Genomic DNA, 20,581 nt, shown 5'->3' with positions numbered 1-20,581 from the left:
TTGACCGATAAATTGAGAGCTTTGCCTTCTGGATCAGTTCCTTCTTCACAACGACGGACCGATACAGCGTCCGCATCACTGCAGACGCTGCATCTATCCGCCTGTCGATCTCACAATCCACTCTTCCCTCACTTGCGAACAAGACCCAGAGGTAGCACTCCACCCTTTTCCGGGCGAGAATCATGTACTCGAACTTGGAGGTGTTGATTTTCATCTCAGTCGCTTCACACTCAGCTCCGATTCAGTGAGAGCTGAAGATCCTGGCCAGATGAAGCCAGCAGGTTCACATCATTTGCAAAAAGCAGAGACCTGATCCTGCAGCCACCCAACCGGATCCCTTTCTGACTGCGCCGAGAAATTCTGTCCATAAAGGTTATGAACAGAATGGGTCACAAAAGGAAGCCCTGGCTGGATCCAAACCTCACTGGAAACAGGTCCGACTTACTGTCGGCAATGCGGACCAACTTCTGACGCTGAAAATGCAGGGAGCGGACCGCCACAATCAAGCAGTCTGATACCCATACCATACTCTCTGAGCACTCCCCACAAGACTTTACGAGGGACACGGTCGAATGTCTTTTCCAAGTCCACAAAGCTCATGTATTGGTTGGGCAAGCTCCCATGCACCCTCAAAGACCCTGCTGAGAGTATAGAGCTGGTCCACAGTTCCACGCCAAGGAGTGTGAGCCCGCGATAATTGAACACACCCTGCAGTTCCCCTTCTTAAAGAGAGGAACCACCACCCCAGTTTGACAATCCAGAGGCACTGCCACTGATGCCCACGCAATGCTGCAGAGCCTTTTCAACCAAGACAGCCCGACAGCATCCAGAGCCTTAAGAATTCCGGGCGGATCTCATCCACCCCTGTGGCCGTACCATTGAGGAGCTTTTTTATCTACCTCGGCAACCTCAGCCCCAGAAAAAGGAGAGCCCACCAGCACTACTTCCTCATAGGAAGACGTGTAGGTGGGATTAGGGAGGTCTTCGAAGTATTCCCTCCACTGATCCACAACACCCACTTCGAAATCAGCAGCCCGCCATCTCCCACATACACCCACCCCTGTTTACATTCAAGAGCTCCAGCTTAGCCCTTAGAATGGCTTATTGTATCCTCCTGCGGTGCGTAGTGTAGCATGTTAGCTATTCCTTGTCCTCCAGTGATAAAGCTAAGAAATGTAGTTTACCTGGAACCATTGAGGCGAGGATCGATTAGTTAAGCGGCTTAGAAGTTTGCACTGTGGAGGGACGTTAGTGGCTACCGAGGATGCTACATTGCGTTGAGGACGTGGTTGTTCATTTGTCGCTGTCAAATTTGCAGGACACAGCTCGATGTGTCATCAACATGCATTACCACGATATGACGATAATATTTAAAGCGACAACTACGGAGGTGATCGAAAATGACTAAGCAACAAAAGCACTACAGTGACCCTAGAATATGTATTAAGGTTGGTTCAATCTTGTCTTGGGTCGTGGCAAGAGCAGGGATTTGTGGCTAAGGTTGGTGACCACTGAAATAAAGAATAGCATGTTTGGCATTGAGTCCGAATGGGCCGTGTTTCGTACCTCCGTTGCTGCTGCTGCTGATCAGAGCTGTGGTTGCAAGGCGGTTGGTGCCTGTCATGGCGGCAACCCCCGAACCCGATGGTGGACACCAGAGGTTAAGGGGGCCGTCAAGCTGAAGAAGGAATACTACGGAGCATGGCTCACTTGTGGGACTCCAGTAGCAGCTGACAGGTACTGACAAGCCAAGCAAGCCGCGGCCTCAGCGGTGGGGGAAGCAAAAACGTGGGCATGGGAGGAGTTCGGGGAGATGATGGAGCAAAGAGATTCTGGCAAACAATCGACACCTCAGGAGGGGGAAGCAGTGCCCTGTCCACATTCTGTATAGTGGGGGCGGAAACCTGTTGACCACTACTGGGGATATCATTGGGCGGTGGAAGGAATACTTTGAGGATGTCCTTAATCCTACAGACACACCCTCTGTAGAGGAGGCGGACATGTCCATTGTTGAGGTAATTAAAAAAATGCCCAGTGGCAAGGCCCCAGGAGAGGACGAGATTCGCCCCGAATACCTCAAGGCTCTGGATGTTGTGGGACTGTCGTGACTGACACGTCTCTTCAACATAGCGTGGAAGTCTGGGGCAGTACCTCTGGATTGGCAGACTGGGGTGGTGGTCCCCCTTTTCAAGATGGGGTACCGGAGGATGTGTTCCAATTATACAGGGATCACAATTCTTAGCCTCCCAGGGAAAGTCTATTCCAGGGTGCTGGGGAGGAGAGTCCGGCCGTTAATCGAGCCTCGGATTCAGGAGGAACAATGTGGTTTTCGTCCTGGTCAAGGAACACAGGACCGGATTTATACCCTCGGTAGGGTACTGGAGTGGGCATGGGAGTTTGCACAACCAGTACACATGTGTTTTGTAGATTTGGAAAAGGCATTCGATCGTGTCCCTCGCAATGTCCTGTGGGGGGTGCTTCAGGAGTACGGGGTCCAGGGTCCGTTGCTACGGGCCACACGGTCCTTGTACAAGCGGAGCAGGAGTCTGGTTCGCATTACCGGTAGTAAGTTACACAAGGTCCCAGATGTTGGACTTCGCCAGGGCTGCCCTTTGTCACCGGTCCTGTTCATTATCTTTAGCAGCTCAGTCGCCAGAATCTTTCTGCAAAAATAATGGTACCGTCTTTCAATGTACAGTAATGCACTGTAAAAAAAAATGGCCACAGATTTTACGGTAAAAACTGGCAGCTTAGGCACCAGTATTTCACATAAAACAAAAGTCGCCATGCTTCGCCCATGTCCTCTCGTGAATACCTAAATGCTTCGAAATTTAGCATCCTCCACATGTCTAATCTGTCTGGGTAAAGTTTGAAAGCACCTATGAGGATCTGGTTACAGAATAACACCTAAATGGCAAAAATCTGCAGAAAATTACCTTTTTACAATGTAAAAATGTACATAAAAGATGCTAACTAAATAAGGCACATGACTGTGACAATCTCTACTACCTTATGATTCATTATTGCCAGTATGAGGCTAAAATCCCCACACGTACTGTTGCATGGTTAAAATCGCTGTTTGGCCTGCTGACCAGTGGCACATTTTCACTTTGGCAAAAGGGCAAAAGGGTTGGGCACTCCAGTTCTAGACCTTCTCCATGTGGAAAGAGCCTTGAGATAAATATGCCGCTGTATAAATCAAAACACTTTTACTCGCAGCCACTGAGACTCTTCAGTTCCACACTGGATGTTGTCTGCCAGGGTGGTGCAGCTCACACTAAATGCAATGTATACCTGACTGATACTAGGCAGCATCAGGCCTAAGGATTGACCTTTTCAAACAAACATGCTTGAATTCCACAGTAATTGATGTATTGATGTCCTCTTTTATCTACTCTTATTTGGATGGCTGGGACCCTCTAATATGCAAGTATTATGCAACACTGTCAATTTTAATCTTTAAGTGCAAGACTATTTTCAGACGATTACGTTCTACGCATGTATTAAAATAATGACTTGTGATTAATTTAGTAAGAAGGATAAGCAGCACTGAGTTTATTTCCATGTCCAGTGGCACAAAGTAGCGGCTCTGCAGTTGAAGGCTGCTCGTCACTGTTTCTTTTTTCTCTTTGCTAACGCTCCAGTGAGCCTTCAGTCTCTCCAGTCTTCTCATAAATGTACAAAACATATCTGTGTTGAGCATCTTAGTGTTTTTGAATGCAGCCCCAGCAGGAGAAAGAGCTGCCTGACCACTTGTGTATTCAGGCAGAAGGAATAACAGCCTGATGTGTTCTGTAGAGACTAGTGACTTTTATCCTCCTCTCCCTATTTAGAAAGGCCATGCAGAATCAACCTGCTGGCTTCAAAGCATTTTATGTCACTCTTTGTACAAGGCAAACATAGCAACACAGCCACATAAAGCAAATGCTCATTTATGGTGCAAGTCTGAAAGACTTTAGAGATTTATAGATGTGTTTGTCTTCAGCATTTGTCAGTTGATGCTGCAAGAGAGGATTATTCCACAAGTCGACGGGAGCACTGTCACCAAATGAAGATATGAAGTTCATTTAATATTGAATATCATCCCGGCTTGAATCCATAATTCATTATCTAACTAATGATGTGACTCGCATGAAGGGGATGTGGATTAAAAGCTCAGTGGCGATGACGGTGGCTTGATAAAACAACTCCTCACAACCAGGTGGCCCTCATTCAGGCGGCACCTGAGATCAGTCTCTGTGACTCTCACCTAGTCCTTTAAGACATCCAGTTCAAACATGTCAGGTTATCGCCGTCTTTGAAAACACTGCCACAGTCGCTGCATCACTGTACTTATGCAAATGAACGCACTTAAAAGCTTTGAAATTTTCCCCGTTTGCAACCAGCATTGGGTGACCTGTCTCGCTAAAAACGACAACAAAAGAACACGGATACATTTCATGTTATTTATTGCGCATCCTAAATCACGTCACCTTATTTAGCAAAAGTACGCTGCCATGCATACAGCTTTAGATGCCAGAAACAGTACTGTTATGCAGCTCTAGTGTTTATCACAATAAAAACTGTTATAACGTTAGTCTCTTTGGTACAGCATGGGCCTGATCTTTTGAAGGTTTAAATTAATTAAAACACATGCAAAAGTGATAGCACACACTGGATTGGGTCTTTTAAAGGCCTACTGAAACCCACTACTACCGACCACGCAGTCTGATAGTTTATATATCAATGATGAAATCTTAACATTGCAACACATGCTTACTAAAGTGCAATTTTAAATTTTTGCAAAATATCCTGCTGAAAATGTCTCGGTATGATGACGTCAGCGCTTGACGTCACGGATTGTAGAGGACATTTTGGGACAGCATGGTGGCCAGCTATTAAGTCGTCTGTTTTCATCGCAAAATTCCACAGTATTCTGGACATCTGTGTTGGTGAATCTTTTGCAATTTGTTCAATGAACAATGGAGACAGCAAAGAAGAAAACTGTAGGTGGGAAGCAGGGTATTGTGCTGGATAACGCACCCCCGCCGTAGAATGCACCCCCTGACTGTTGTGCCGGATAACACAGCCGGTGTTTCATTGTTTACATTCCCGAAAGATGACAGTCAAGCTTTACCATTGGCCTGTGGAGAACTGGGACAACAGAGACTCTTACCAGGAGTACTTTGAGTTGGATGCGCAGACGCGGGACCGTGAGTACACACGCAGCTGCGGCTTCCAAACATTTGATCGCTTGGCCGTACGTGCGTGCCGCTATGTGCATGTCACGTACGTAACTTTGGGGACTTTGGGGAAATATATGTGCTGTATGAACTTTGGGGAGGTAAACGGTACTTTGGGCTTTGGGATTGAGTGTGTTGTGCAGGTGTTTGAGTTGTATTGGCGAGTTATATGGACGGGAGGTGAGAGGTGTTTGTTATGCGGGATTAATTTGTGGCATATTAAATATAAGCCTGGTTGTGTTGTGGCTAATAGAGTATATATATGTCTTGTGTTTATTTACTGTTTTAGTCATTCCCAGCTGAATATCAGGTCCCACCCGCCTCTCACAGCATCTTCCCTATCTGAATCGCTCCCACTGCCCTCTAGTCCTTCACTCTCACTTTCCTCATCCACGAATCTTTCATCCTCGCTCAAATTAATGGGAAAATTGTCGCTTTCTCGGTCCGAATCGCTCTCGCTGCTGGTGGCCATGATTGTAAACAATGTGCAGATGTGAGGAGCTCCACAACCTGTGACGTCACGCGCATATCGTCTGCTACTTCCGGTACAGGCAAGGCTTTTTTATCAGCGACCAAAAGTTGCAAACTTTATCATCGATGTTCTCTACTAAAACCTTTCAACAAAAATATATCAATATCGCGAATGATCAAGTATGACACATAGAATGGACCTGCTATCCCCGTTTAAATAAGAAAATAGCATTTGCCTTTAAATAAGCATAATAGAGTGTAATCAATTTGGCGGGTGTGTTTTCATGTATATGCAGAACATATGCTGATTAGTAGCATGGCCACAATAATATGAAGAAAAGATGCAAATATGATCATTAAAGTTAAAGTTAAATTACCAATGATTGTCACACACACACTAGGTTGTGGTGAAACTTTTCCTCTACATTTGACCCGTCCCCTTGTTTACCCCCTGGGAGGTGAGAGGGCAGTGAGCAGCAGCGGTGGCCGCGCCCAGGAATCATTTTTTGTGATTTAACCCCCAATTCCAACCCTTGATGCTGAGTGTCAAGCAGGGAGGTAATGGGTCCCATTTTTATAGTCTTTGGTATGACTCGGCCGGGCTTTCAACTCACCACCTACCGATCTCAGGGCGGACACTCTAACCATTAGGCCACTGAGTAGGTTAAACGCTCTCAGTGTGATTGATCAAGATTAAAGATGTTCTGCGGCCACTGTTTTGCGTCTTTGTTTAGCACATCTGAAATGTGCGTGCAAATTGGCACGGTTACACACAAATGACTGTGAAAGGATGAGAACGCGTTGCAAAGAAAGACGATGGAGAGAAACAGTCATCCGTCTGACGTGTGTCAACATAGACTATATTGCCAAAAGTATTTGGCCACCTGCCTTTACTCACATATGAACTTAAAGTGCCATCCCCTGGAATTGTCCAAAATATTTTGGTATCCTGGAGCATTCAAAGTTCATTTCACTGGAACTTAGGGGCCAAGCCCAACTCCTGAAAAACAACCCCACCCCATAATTCCTCCTCCACCAAATTTCACACTCGGCACAATGCAATCGGAAATGTAACGTTCTCCTGGCAACCTCCAAACCCAGACTTGTTCATCAGATTGCCAGATGGAAATGCGTGATTCATCACTCCAGAGAAGGCGTCTCCACTGCTCTAGAGTCCAGTGGTGACGTGCTTTACACCACTGCATTCGACGTTCTGCATTGGACTTGGTGATGTATAGCTTGGATGCTGCTGTTCGGCCATGGAAACACATTCCATGAAGCTCTCTGCGTACTGTACGTGGGCTAATTGGAAGGTCACATGAAGTTCGGAGCTCTGTAGCAACTGACTGTGCAGAAAGTCTGTGCACTATGCGCTTCAGCATCCGCTGACCCCTCTCTGTCAGTTTACGTGGCCTACCACTTGGTGGCTGAGTTGCTGTTGTTCCCAAACTCTTCACTTTTCTTAAAATAAAGCCGACAGTTGACTTTGGAATATTTAGGAGCGAGGAAATTTCACGACTGGATTTGTTTCACAGGTGGCATCCTATGACAGTTCCACGGTGGAAATCACTGAGAGCGGCCCATTCTTTCACAAATGTGTGCAGAAACAGTCTCCATGCCTAAGTGATTGATTTTATACACCGGGCCAAGGGATTAGGACACCGGATTCTCATCATTTGGATGGGTGACCAAATACTTTTGGCAATATAGTGTATATAGGCTGTCCAAAATAAGGTATTAGACATATCATCTATTCAGCAATATAATTTTAAATATTATATCTGCTGTATGACTTAAGGGGCTGATTAAAACAAATTCATTGTTTCCGAACGAGCGAACGATCATGGAATCAGCCGGAGAAAAATCGCAAACGAGTCTTAAACCGAAAAGAAAACTGCAGTCATTCCGTGAAGAATATTCAAAAGCCTGTCCGGGAATAATTATCCGTTCCAAAAAGGGTGAAAACTACGCGAATTGCACCTTGTGCAGACAAGATTTTTCGATCGGACACGGAGGAATTAGCGATGTAAAAGACCACGTTGGGACAAAAAAACACAAGTCTAATGCCGTTGCTAAATTTGGATTTTAGCCACAAAAAGGTAATGACACCAATGTTATCTATTGGAATTGTTTAGTACTGTTATACTGTTAAAAGTGTTTATACTATTTATGCTATCAAGTCCAAGTTGAAGAAATCTTGTTAAATGTTGACAGCATAACTACCAAAATACAGAAGTATGTCCTTAATATTTTTGCAGTGCTATTTCTGTTGAAAAGTTAAAATGATTACATTAGAGATGTATGTGATGTGCCACTTTTCAAGTGTCTGATGGCTTAAATTAATTTTCATTAATTTTTCATATTTTTAATTATTTTGAAAGGCTTACAAAAAAACTACATTTGAATTGTAATTCCATGTTATTGACAGGACTATTAATTTTAATGAAGTTAGCTTACCATGTTTACAGTATGATAATTGTGATAGAAATGTGAATTTTAGCCACAGAATATTTTTTACAATTGAACAAGGCAGTAGATTATACAAGCTTGGACAGAAAGTTAATAATGACACCAATTTTTTTTTTAATGGAATTGTTTAGTACTGTTTTACCATTTGTTTACTGTAAAAAGTGTTTATACTGTTTATACTTTCAATTAACAAATTGAAGTCTTGTGAAAGGTTGACAGGATAACTGGCATTAACTGTCAAAATAATTTCAAACTATTGAAGTTAGCTTACAGAATAAACATGTCAATCAACCCATATGATTTTTGCTGTAATATTTTTGTTTTGAAAAGTCACTGTTACTGATAGAAAAGTGATGGTTTTAGCAACATTTTAACCTGTCTGAATGCAATCAATCATTTTGCGTCGGGGGGCAAAGCTGAACCCCCCACCAGGACTTAATCCTGGACCTACCGGGGCCTGCGGCCCCTGGACCCTGGCTACTAGGTTTTTCTGATTTCAAAAGTTGGCAGGTATGCAATATGCATTTTCTTGCATCTGCATCATTCCAGACACATCATGACACTGCAGCGCACCGCCAGCCAGCATCCTAAAAATAGGTTCTGTTGTCTACTTCACGCTTCAATGTAGGCTAGAAAATATGATACTTGGGGTGTCAAAACAAATTGATTTTCTAATTAATCGCGATTCTTACTTGTAACGATTCATAATTGAGTCCAAAATAATCATAAATCGATTTTTTAAAAATCTGTCCTGTCCAGCCACTTTAGTAAGTGTTTGGGTTTAATATTCTCAAACAAAACCAGTTCCGTAATATAGAAATGTATCAAAGCTGTGTATCTATTTTATGGAGGAATGTAACTGGCACACGATGTTATTAAAAAAGTATTGATTTTGCATCGAGAATCGTTTCAAATCGAGAATCGATTCTGAATCGAATCGTTACTCCCAACAATTGAATGGAATTGAATCGTGTGGTGCCCAAAGATTCAAAGCCCTATGTCAGGGGTCACCAACGCGGTGCCCGCGGGCACCAGGTAGCCCGTAAGGACCAGATGAGTAGCCCACTGACCTGTTCTAAAAATAGCTCAAATAGCAGCACTTACCAGTGAGCTGCCTCTATTTTTTTAATTGTATTTATTTACTAGCAAGCCGGTCTTGCTTTGCTGGACATTTTTAATTCTAAGAGAGACAAAACTCAAATAGAATTTGAAAATCCAAGAAAATATTTTAAAGACTTGGTCTTCACTAACTGACAAAGAAACAGATAACAGATTTGGTGTCCATTTCAAAGTGTGACATGATTTATTTAAAAATGTGAGAGTTGAGTTGTATTTTACATGATTTATTATTTGTACAAACATGCTGCAAAGTAATTCATGATTTGTTAAAAAATGTTAGTGGCTAGCTAGTTAAAATGGGATATTGTGATTTCACAAGACTGTCTTAGAAGTGATCATTTGAAAATGTTCAATTTGAAAAATGTGCACTTAGAGAAAATATAAAAATAAATTGTTGCATATTGATATTTATCTGTTTCTATATATATTTATTGTGAGAAATCCTTAAGATGATCAGTGTTTCCACAAATATAAATATCATTAATTATTAATAATAACATAGAGTTAAAGGTAAATTGAGCAAATTGGCTATTTCTGGCAATTTATTTAAGTGTGTATCAAACTGGTAGCCCCTGCGATGAGGTGGCGACTTGTCCAGGGTGTACCCCGCCTTCCGCCCGATTGTAGCTGAGATAGGCTCCAGCGCCCCCCGTGACCCCAAAGGGAATAAGTGGTAGAAAATGGATGGATGGAAACTGGTAGCCCTTCGCGTTAATCAGTACCCAAGAAGTAGCTCTTGGTTTCAAAAAGGTTGGTGACCCCTGCCCTGTGTGATACATATTATAACTGTGTTGCATGTCAACAACATGACGAAGCGCCACAGGTTGGACCATTTGATGCCATGAATGTGTGATGCCATGAATGTGGCCCCTGTGTGCTTGTAAAGAGGAGCAGACAATGGAGCACATCACTGAAGCCTGCTCTCTCCAAAGACTGAGAGGAGGAATAGTCACCTTCCACACGTCAGACCAGGAGTAAACTGCTTAGCTGAAGGACTTAGCATTCGCTAAATAAACCAAATCAACCATCCATGAAGTGATCCCTGTTGTTTTTTTTGGTTTTACATTTTTTTATTTTTTTATTAAACATTTGAATTGCTTCACAATCGTAATAAATAAGAATTGCGATTCAGATTTAAATCAAATTTTCCAACACTCCTATACAGTATACAGTGGGGACGGCGTGGCAATGTTGGGAGCGTGACCGTGCCAGCAACATGAGGGTTCCTGGTTCGATCCCCAGCTTCTGCCAACCTTGTCACGTCCGTTGTGTCCTTCAGCAAGACACTTTACCCGTTGCTCCTGATGGGTCGTGGTTAGCGCCTTGCATGGCAGCTCCCGCCATCAGTGTGTGAATGTGTGCGTGAATGGGTGATTGTGGAAATAGTGGCAAAGCGCTTTGAGTGCCTTGAAGGTAGAAAAGCGCTAAACAAGTGTAACCCCATTTACCATTTACTTCAAATACAGGAAACATTTGCCTTAAAACCTCTAAAGGCCTTAGTGGCCACATGCGTGGACAGCACCTTTTAGCTCTTATTTCCAAAATTGTGTACACTACTGAATTGGGGTCTTATGCCGACATATGTACACTTATACTGCTATCTGGTGGTGTCAGAAGAGTATAACATACAATGGAATTTGGAAAATAAAGTGTAAAAATAAAAATGTGCATGTCACTACACATGAAGTACACGTTTGTGTACTTATGGACTAAGTACATCATATCAAAAGATGATTTTTAGTTTTTATTCTAATTAGGGTCCAATAAGCTCAAATAGCAAAGAGAAATAAAAAAAACATGTAAACAAACAGCTTGGGCCTTAAGAGGTTAAAATACAAAACCTTGCTGTAGAAATGCGTAAGGATTATCTTTAAATCATCAATCAATCAATCAATCAATGTTTATTTATATAGCCCTAAATCACAAGTGTCTCAAAGGGCTGCACAAGCCACAACGACATCCTCGGTACAAAGCCCACATAAGGGCAAGGAAAAACTCACCCCAGTGGGACGTCGATGTGAATGACTATGAGAAACCTTGGAGAGGACCGCATATGTGGGTAACCCCCCCCCCCCTCTAGGGGAGACCGAATGCAATGGATGTCGAGTGGGTCTGACATAATATTGTGAGAGTCCAGTCCATAGTGGATCCAACATAATAGTAAGAGTCCAGTCCATAGTGGGGCCAGCAGGACACCATCCCGAGCGGAGGCGGGTCAGCAGCGCAGAGATGTTCCCAGCCGATGCACAGGCGAGCGGTCCACCCCGGGTCCCGACTCTGGACAGCCAGCACTTCATCCATGGCCACCGGACCTGTGCCCCCCCCCACCCCCACCCCCCTCCACAAGGAAGAGGGGAGCAGAGGAGAAAAGAAAAGAAACGGCAGATCAACTGGTCTAAAAGTCATCAACTGTGTGGTACGTTACTGTTTGCACCTCCACTGCTCTGACTATATATCTTTTATAAACACATGTTTTGCACACGATGACACTTAATTTTGAATTCATGCCATTATAAACTTTTGGTAAAACCTATAACTGAATATGTTTTCACAGTCACAGAGAATTGGCATTCTATAATAGCAGCTGCATCCAGTTTTCCATGATGAATAATTCAAATGAATCACAAGGGCAGGTTTAATTCAGATAATCAGAGCAGCCATGTTTATAGCACCATCTCTTTCATTGTCAGCACTTTTTTTTCATGATGTGCACTCCATGAGGGAAGGTGTGACAACCACAATGGCATGAAAGAGAGGTTGGACATGAGTAAGCATTTATGCAGCAGCTGCAGGATGTCAGTGTGTGTGCGTGTCAGATTCAATATGTGTTTGCAGCAACTCTCAGCGTGATTGGTGGCAAATGTGTGCGAGAACGACAGAGTGTAAAGCGCATTGTACAATCCACTCCATTGATGTAGCGTTTAATTGCACTGTAACAGTCACATTATTCAATTATTGTCTATTTTGAGAATGGTAATCATACCTGCTGTTTGGTTTAATTTGCCTGACTTCAAGGAGGGTAAAGAGAATGTTTTGCCTTTGCTACCAAGCTTACAAATTACAGTAATACAGTATTTACTAAACTGTGTAATGAAGTGATTACTCATTGCTTTGTAATTCATGAGCACTTTGTTCGATATTGCTTATACAGGTTTTCCGGAATATACAAAATAGAGACGGGATACCAGGTAGCCACGGATAATTTCTGGAGAGGTACCAGCCTGGATGATTTGCCAGCTGAACCAAGTTCTAACCCAGGGTGGACCACTGTTTCACGCTCAGCTGTGGGCGGACCTGGCCGAGTCTCCTAGGACAGTGTTTTTCAACCACTGTGCCGTGGCACACTAGTGTGCCGTGAGATACAGTCTGGTGTGCCGTGGGAGATTATCTAATTTCACATATTTGGGTTAAAAACATTTTTTGCAAACCAGTAATTATAGTCTGCAAATGATGTGTTGTTGTTGAGTGTCGGTGCTGTCCAGAGCTCGGCAGAGTAACCGTGTAATACTCTTCTGTATCAGTAGGTGGCAGCCCGTAGCTAATTGCTTTGTAAAGGCAAGTAAAAAGGTGTCTTATGCTTAAACCAAAAATAAACAAAAGGTGAGGGCCCCTAAGAAAAGGCATTGAAGCTTAGGGAAGGCTATGCAGAACGAAAGTAAAACTGAACTGGCTACAAAGTAAACAAAAACAGAATGCTGGACGACAGCAAAGACTTACTGTGGAGCAAAGACGGCGTCCACAATGTACATCCGATCATGACATGACTATCAACAATGTCCCCACAAAGAAGGATAAAAACAACTGAATATTCTTGATTGCTAAAACAAAGCAAATATATGTGCGGGAAATATAAGACATGAAACTGCTACAGGAAAATACCAAAAAAAGAGAAAAAGCCACCAAAATAGGAGCGCAAGACAAGAACTAAAACACTACACACAGGAAAACAGCAAAAAACTCCAAATAAGTCAGGGGGTGATGTGACAGGTGGTGACAGTACACCTACTTTGAGGCAAGAGCTATAGTGATGCATGGTTGGTTATGGTTTAAATTCATATCCAACAATTGCGACAACGACTTTTTATTGTCAACTGAGTTTATGATTTCTGCTGGTGGTGTGCCTTCGGATTTGTTCAACGCAAAAAATGTGCCTTGGCTCAAAAAAGGTTGAAAAACACTGTCCTAGGACTATCTATTGGCTCCCTGATAGACTGGACTTCACTCATTATCTATTAATTTAACAATTCATTCATTATACCCACTCGACATCCATTGCAGCTGATTACGCTGGAAGTGGGGTTCCCACATCTGCGGTCTCTTCTTAGGATTTCTTCCTTTTCCCCAGCTGGGGTATTTTGAGTTTTTCCTTGCCCGGATGTGGGTTTAGAGCAGGGATGTCATTGTGAGTTTGTGAAGCCCTTTGAGACACTTGTAATTAAGGGCTATATAAATACATTTTAGTTGATTGATTGATTTAAATTTTGTGAAGGAGCAACAAAAATACTGGTGGTACTGCTTTTGTATTCTTTTGTATTTTTTACCATCATAAAAACAATCTCCAGTGCTGTCCTATACACTTTGTTCATGAAGAAATTAAGTTCTGATAAAACTGTCAATACACGGTCGCTCATAACACACTGAACTTTGTGGCTATTATAAAACATGCTCATGCACAATCCATCATTTTAAATTACACCCATATTAAGCCACTAAAATGTCTGATGGGTAATATGCAAAACTCTCTCCCCACACTTCCCTATGTTTGCCACATTTTAGCTGCTTGATATTTCTGATTGAATCCAAAACTTTAAGGAAATAAACAAGATAGGAATCGAACTTTCACATACTCTTACTATTTAATGTTTTATCGTTTATACGTCATGTTGCATTGTTGTCACGGGCTAATGCGGGGGGTGTTAAAGTTGAAGTAGTTGAAGTAATGTGTTGTTCAGTCTGTTATAGCTTGCTTAAATCAATGCAAATTGAAGTGTCTCTGATCATTTTCTTGGTGTTTAAAATCTTGCATTCTTTATTTTATACAAATGATTATTGTTATGTAACAATCAACGCTCTGCTGTGTGCCGAAAAAAGTGCCGCAATGTGTGTATTTGTGAATACGTGTCTACTGTATGTGTGTGTGTGTGTGTGGACATATGCATCCATATATTGGCGATTACCCTGAAAAATAGGGCTTTACCGCAGGTTGTACTGTATTCTCACATGTTTGGCGAACGTACATCTTCCATTTGGCATGAAATTAATGTGTAGACTCAAACCATTGCGATCACCGGTTACATGCAAAAACAGCTGCGTAATCTTGATCACAGATCACTCTGAGATAGAGACACAGAATTGAAATAAATAATAATGAAAAAACAACTAAAGTTAGTGTAGTGATTTCGATACCAAATTTATTTAGATGCTTATTTACACATATTTAACATCTATATCAGTACACTAACTTGAGAACTGTATAAACATAATTTGTATACACATAGTGTGTGTGTGTGTGTGTGTGTGTATATACATATATTACATATATACATTACAGATTTAAAAATATCATATTACATATATATATGATATTATATTAATATAATATGTATATTTATGTACACATATACATGTATAGACTATATACAGTATGTGTGTGTATATATTGTTACTTTACATGCAGTCGGCTTTCGGCCCCCGGCCAAATTTTGTTAGCCCAATGCAGCCCTCAAGTCAAAAAGTTTGGACACCCCTGAGCTAGATCCTCCTTTCAAAGAATTTGATCTTTGTACCATTGGAGGAGAGCTTGAACACCGAATCATCATTCCTTCCACTTCTTGCATTGTTTGTAGACTCTTTGCCTCGTACAAGTGATTAGAAAAAACACCTGTCAATGTCCCCAAAACAATAAATAGTATATTAGGCATGCCTGAAGGTCGGAGACACAGCTGTATGTTTGTACAGATAGCCTGATGCCAGATGAAGTTCAAAACAAAAGGCTGAATATACTGTAACTGAACCCAATTGGGTCAGGCCTGAAGGTCGAAGAGGCAGCTGCATAAATGCGTGCGTTTAATCAAACAGTCCAAAGTCATTGAGATTCAAATCTACATAAAGTGGATTTAAGTGTATATTTGCTATAATAATCTCAGATATAAGTGTTTATGCGACCAACATAATCAATTCAGTTTGAATTCAATGTCTTCTTGGGCGCACTGTTAAGGCGCAGTTGTTCTTCTCATGTTGGCAGTCTTACAATGAGAGAGAAACAAGGGCTCGTCAAGGGATTTTATAAAATCCCCTGACGTGCAGGGAAACCTGCGAAACAGGCTTGTAGGGATGATATAACCTCTGTGTTTTTTCCTGACCTAACGTATATTTGTATATATATAGCCGCAAAAGGCTATGCACTCCTCTTCTGTGGGTCAGCATTTTTATCACAGTATTTTTTTGGCTGTCAATAATTTGGGCAGCATAAAGAAAAAATCTGTTTGGTAAATATTTCATTAAAAACTGTCATGGATAAATCCAAATATGTGGTGTGTTTTTAGAGATAGCGTAGAAATATAGGTACAGTAGTAACCCAATGTACAAGCTGAAATGGTTCTGTGACCAAGCTTGTATCTTAAAACGTTCGTATATCAAATCAGCCCCGCCCATTTAAATCAATTTAAATCAACATTATCTGTACTTGGCCCCCTCAAAACAGCACAATTTCAACATGTAACATGCCTTTTAAAAGGGAAAACAAGATAAGAAATATTGTTTAAAAACAGTACAATAGAATGTGCTACAAACAACTACAGTGCATTCATGAAATTACCTATGAGACATGGTTTATCATCTATTACATAGCAGTTCATTTTGTGAATCCCAATATACTAATCAGAATGTATTCATGTGAACTATTGATTCTTTATTTATTTATCTATTAAATAGTTTGTGCCACAGATTTGGCATTAAAAATTGAAAATATTGCTATGAAATAAGCTTTTTTTTTCTTACTCCTTTTGAAATGTGAAACTGTAAATATGTGGTGTACCACATTGCAACTGTATGCATGTTTGAAATAAACTAATACCGTAACCATAACCATGATAGTTTAACAAAAAAACCAAGGCTGTTCCTGCAAAAGATTAAAACAGTAAATATATAAGGAATCTATAATACTATTTTGTATCCAGCAAGTAAATAATCCATGCTCATAGGAACTAAAACAAAAGCTAAACGAAAGGCCTCCTGAAATGCGATTTTCTTATTTAAACGGGGATAGCAGGTCCATTCTATATGTCATACTTGATCATTTCGCGATATTGCCATATTTTTGCTGAAAGGATTTAGTAGAGAACATCGACGATAAAGTTTGCAACTTTTGGTCGCTGATAAAAAAGCCTTGCCTGTACCGGAAGTAGCAGACGAGTAGCGTGACGTCACAGGTTGTGGAGCTCCTCACATCCACACATTGTTTACAATCATGGCCACCAGCAGCGAGAGCGATTCGGACCGACAAAGCGACGATTTCCCCATTAATTTGAGCGAGGATGAAAGATTCGTGGATGAGGAAAGTGAGAGTGAAGGACTAGAGGGCAGTGGGAGCGATTCAGATAGGGAAGATGCTGTGAGAGGCGGGTGGGACCTGATATTCAGCTGGGAATGACTAAAACAGTAAATAAACACAAGACATATATATACTCTATTAGCCACAACACAACCAGGCTTATATCTAATATGCCACAAATTAATCCCGCATAACAAACACCTCCCCCCTCCCGTCCATATAACCCGCCAATACAACTCAAACACCTGCACAACACATTCAATCCCACAGCCCAAAGTACCGTTCACCTCCCCAAAGTTCATACAGCACATATATTTCCCCAAAGTCCCCAAAGTTACGTACGTGACATGCACATAGCGGCACGCACGTACCGACAAGCGATCAAATGTTTGGAAGCCGCAGCTGCATGCGTACTCACGGTACCGTGTCTGCGTATCCAACTCAAAGTCCTCCTGGTAAGAGTCTCTGTTGTCCCAGTTTTCCACAGGCCAATGGTAAAGCTTGACTGTCATCTTTCGGGAATGTAAACAATGAAACACTGGCTGTGTTATCCGGCACAACAGTCAAGGGGTGCATTCTACGGCAGGGGTGCGTTATCCGGCACAACACCTGCCGCAATACACCGCTTCCCACCTACAGCTTTCTTCTTTGCTGTCTCCATTGTTCATTGAACAAATTGCAAAAGATTCACCAACACAGATGTCCAGAATACTGTGGAATTTTGCGATGAAAACAGACGACTTAATAGCTGGCCACCATGCTGTCCCAAAATGTCCTCTACAATCCGTGACGTCACGCGCAGGCGTCATCATACCGAGACGTTTTCAGCAGGATATTTCGCGCAAAATTTAAAATTGCACTTTAGTAAGCTAACCCGGCCGTATTGGCATGTGTTGCAATGTTAAGATTTCATCATTGATATATAAACTATCAGACTGCGTGGTCGGTAGTAGTGGGTTTCAGTAGGCCTTTAATCATTAGACTGTTTTGTTTGGAATGATTACATCATAATTACCTGCTGACTATTTGTCATGACAATGTCATTATCTCTCCATGTGCAATGATATTGATTAGTTTCTGTTTGCGCTGTACAGTTGGATAAATGAAATTGACATTTGAGTTCCATTATTGTTGTAAATTATAAAATTAGTAAAATGTAGGAACACAGTGTAACAAGATTTAATCTGTGACACACCAGGGCAACCTAAACCACATTCTAGCCGACTTGTGCAGCTACTGTACTGTTGGTAAGGATCAGGGTGTATTTACAGACTGTGTGAATGTAGTGTATGTTACACTTTAAGTGGGTTTGTCTTGCATTAACTTAAGTCATCAATCTGAGGCGATTATTTCATGGTAAAAGTGCCTTCAACACATACGTCCGCACCTGAGCCACACAAAAAAGTGCCATAAGCCGCACAGAACTCCATCTCTTGGGATGTTCTTATTAACTATTCTCAACCACATAGATTTACAGTATGTGCTGTTTCTTTCATATAATTCCTTATCTCTTTTGCAATGAATTATTCATGTGAAAGTGGAGAAGAGAGAAGACAGTGTGCTCAAGGGAGCTGGAAGAAGAGCTGGTAAAAACTTGCTTTGTCTTTGTTGGACATTTGTCACCTGAATACGCACGATTGGTATGAAGTAAATGGAGTACCATCCAGTGAGCCGGTCTAGAAATGTGCATATATTACTGTATGTCTTGTGGGTTGTAGATTTGACACATTATGGCATAACGTGAGTTTCTTTAATTGGATCCTCATCTAATATAGGGGTGTTTGACTTTTATTTTAAGGGCCACATCGTAATTATGGCTGCCCTAACAGGGCTGTTTGCAACAGTTAATATATATGAATTTAAACATACAATAACCTTATTAAACAAATTTGCATTGGCAACTGATTTTGATTATTACTTGTTTTACTGGATTTTACTATAATTATATATTATTATATATTATATATTGTAGCGTCCCGGAAGAGTTAATGCTGCAAAGGGTTCTGGGTATTTGTTCTGTTGTGTTTATGTTGTGTTACTGTGCGGATGTTCTCCCAAAATGTGTTTGTCATTCTTGTTTGGTGTGGATTCACAGTGTGGCGTATATTTCTAACAGTGTTAAAGTTATTTATACGGGCACCCTCAGTGTAACTTGTATCGCTGTTGATGAAGTATGCGTTGCATTCCCGTGTGTGTTAATACAGAAGCTGCACATATCTTGTGACTGGGCCGGCACGTTGTTGGAATTGATGAAAAGCGGACATGACGACAGCTCGTAGAGGACCTTAAATGCAGTGCATGTAAGGCACGCCCCCAAGACTGTGGTCCGGGCGCACTACGAGATATAATGACTGAAGAACACCTTCGTTTGATAATGAAGGTTGCCTCAGCTCAAAGCCTGAGCCCCGACATTAATGAACTAGCATCCAAGAAAAGATGCCAGCTATCTGGCTTGGGCACATCAGATTTGATCAGTGTGTTGCAAACTGAGCAGTTTAAAGTCCTGAATGGTTGGTTTATTCATTGTTATTTTATTTTCAAATTCATTAGCCTGTGGAAAAAGTTAATGTTGATATTTACCTCAGAAGGCTGCAAATAGAAAAGAAGCATTCAATTTTTATTTAAATTGTATTTGATATGCCATTGATATTTGTTAATTATTATTATTATTATTTTAAACTGGATTTTGCATGTCACTATAAAGTCATGTAAGCCTTGCTTGTTCAATATTCAATGCAAAACTTGTTTGGGCCCCTATCAAAAGGTTAATTTGTTCAACCTTGGCCCGCGGCTTTGTTCAGTTTTAAATTTTGGCCCACTCTGTATTTGAGTTTGACACCCTTGATCTAGAGGGCCACTGTAAAGATGTTCATCCAGGTCTGATCCTCGGGCCTTGAGTTTGAAACAGTGATCTAATGGGTATTTTGAAGTTTTGTCATGTTAATAGTTTTCCTTTGAATGTATGTGCTTATCACTAAAACAGCTTGTTTGTGTTGAAATGTAAACATTGGCTGAGTATTCTTAGAGTGCAGCAAACAATGTGTAGCTCTGCACACAACTCTGAACAATAACATGAAGCATTCACTGGCTGGTTCGCCAATACACCATTTTATGTGACCGGACATATACATGTAGTCTAAATGTTTTATATGTTTTTGCCAAAGAAGGAAAACCCCACAAGAATCAGCGAAAGAATTGGAAACTTTCAAAAATGATAATACAGGAACATTTTACAAAAAATTGACAAGTGGAAATCAGGTGGGCTTTTTTAAATTGTGGTTTAAAAGTAATGAAACTGGTCCGGACAAAATGGTAATATTGTGTCGCATATTTTGTCTGACACATTTTAGGACAAAATACCTTGATGTTTCTGAGATGTCATTGCACATTGTGCAGTATATTGTACTGTGTTTCACAGTATAGTACAGTGGGCCTTTCTCTGCATGCATCATTTTTGGGTCTCTAACCATAGAGCTAATGTGACTTACCTAGAAGATGTACAGTAGATGTGTCTCCCAAAAACTTTGCAATATACATTTGGACACATTCATTTTTTTTTTTTGATTGTTCCTTTTTTCAGTTTCAACTTATTTTAGTGAGAATTTTTTTTTCACAGAAGGCTAACAACTATTTTATCAACATTTGTATTCTATTTGGCCGAATGGGTGGACGGATGAATAGAAGTCAAAAGAGAGGCAGTTCTGTGTGTGTTGGGCATGTTTACTTCATAAATATGTTTGTTTAGACT

At 41.3% G+C, this 20,581-nt stretch overlaps 1 protein-coding gene across 3 annotated transcripts in view; it reads left to right on the top strand.

Annotated features, from left to right (window-relative positions):
- The window catches only part of dlgap4a (discs, large (Drosophila) homolog-associated protein 4a), a 249,176-nt gene that overhangs the window by 108,649 nt on the left and 119,946 nt on the right, over nucleotides 1-20,581 (top strand). The window lies entirely within an intron of this gene.

Source organism: Nerophis lumbriciformis, linkage group LG01 (genome assembly GCF_033978685.3).
Source record: "Nerophis lumbriciformis linkage group LG01, RoL_Nlum_v2.1, whole genome shotgun sequence".
NCBI lineage: Eukaryota > Metazoa > Chordata > Actinopteri > Syngnathiformes > Syngnathidae > Nerophis > Nerophis lumbriciformis.
This window is presented reverse-complemented; position numbering and strand designations above follow the sequence as displayed.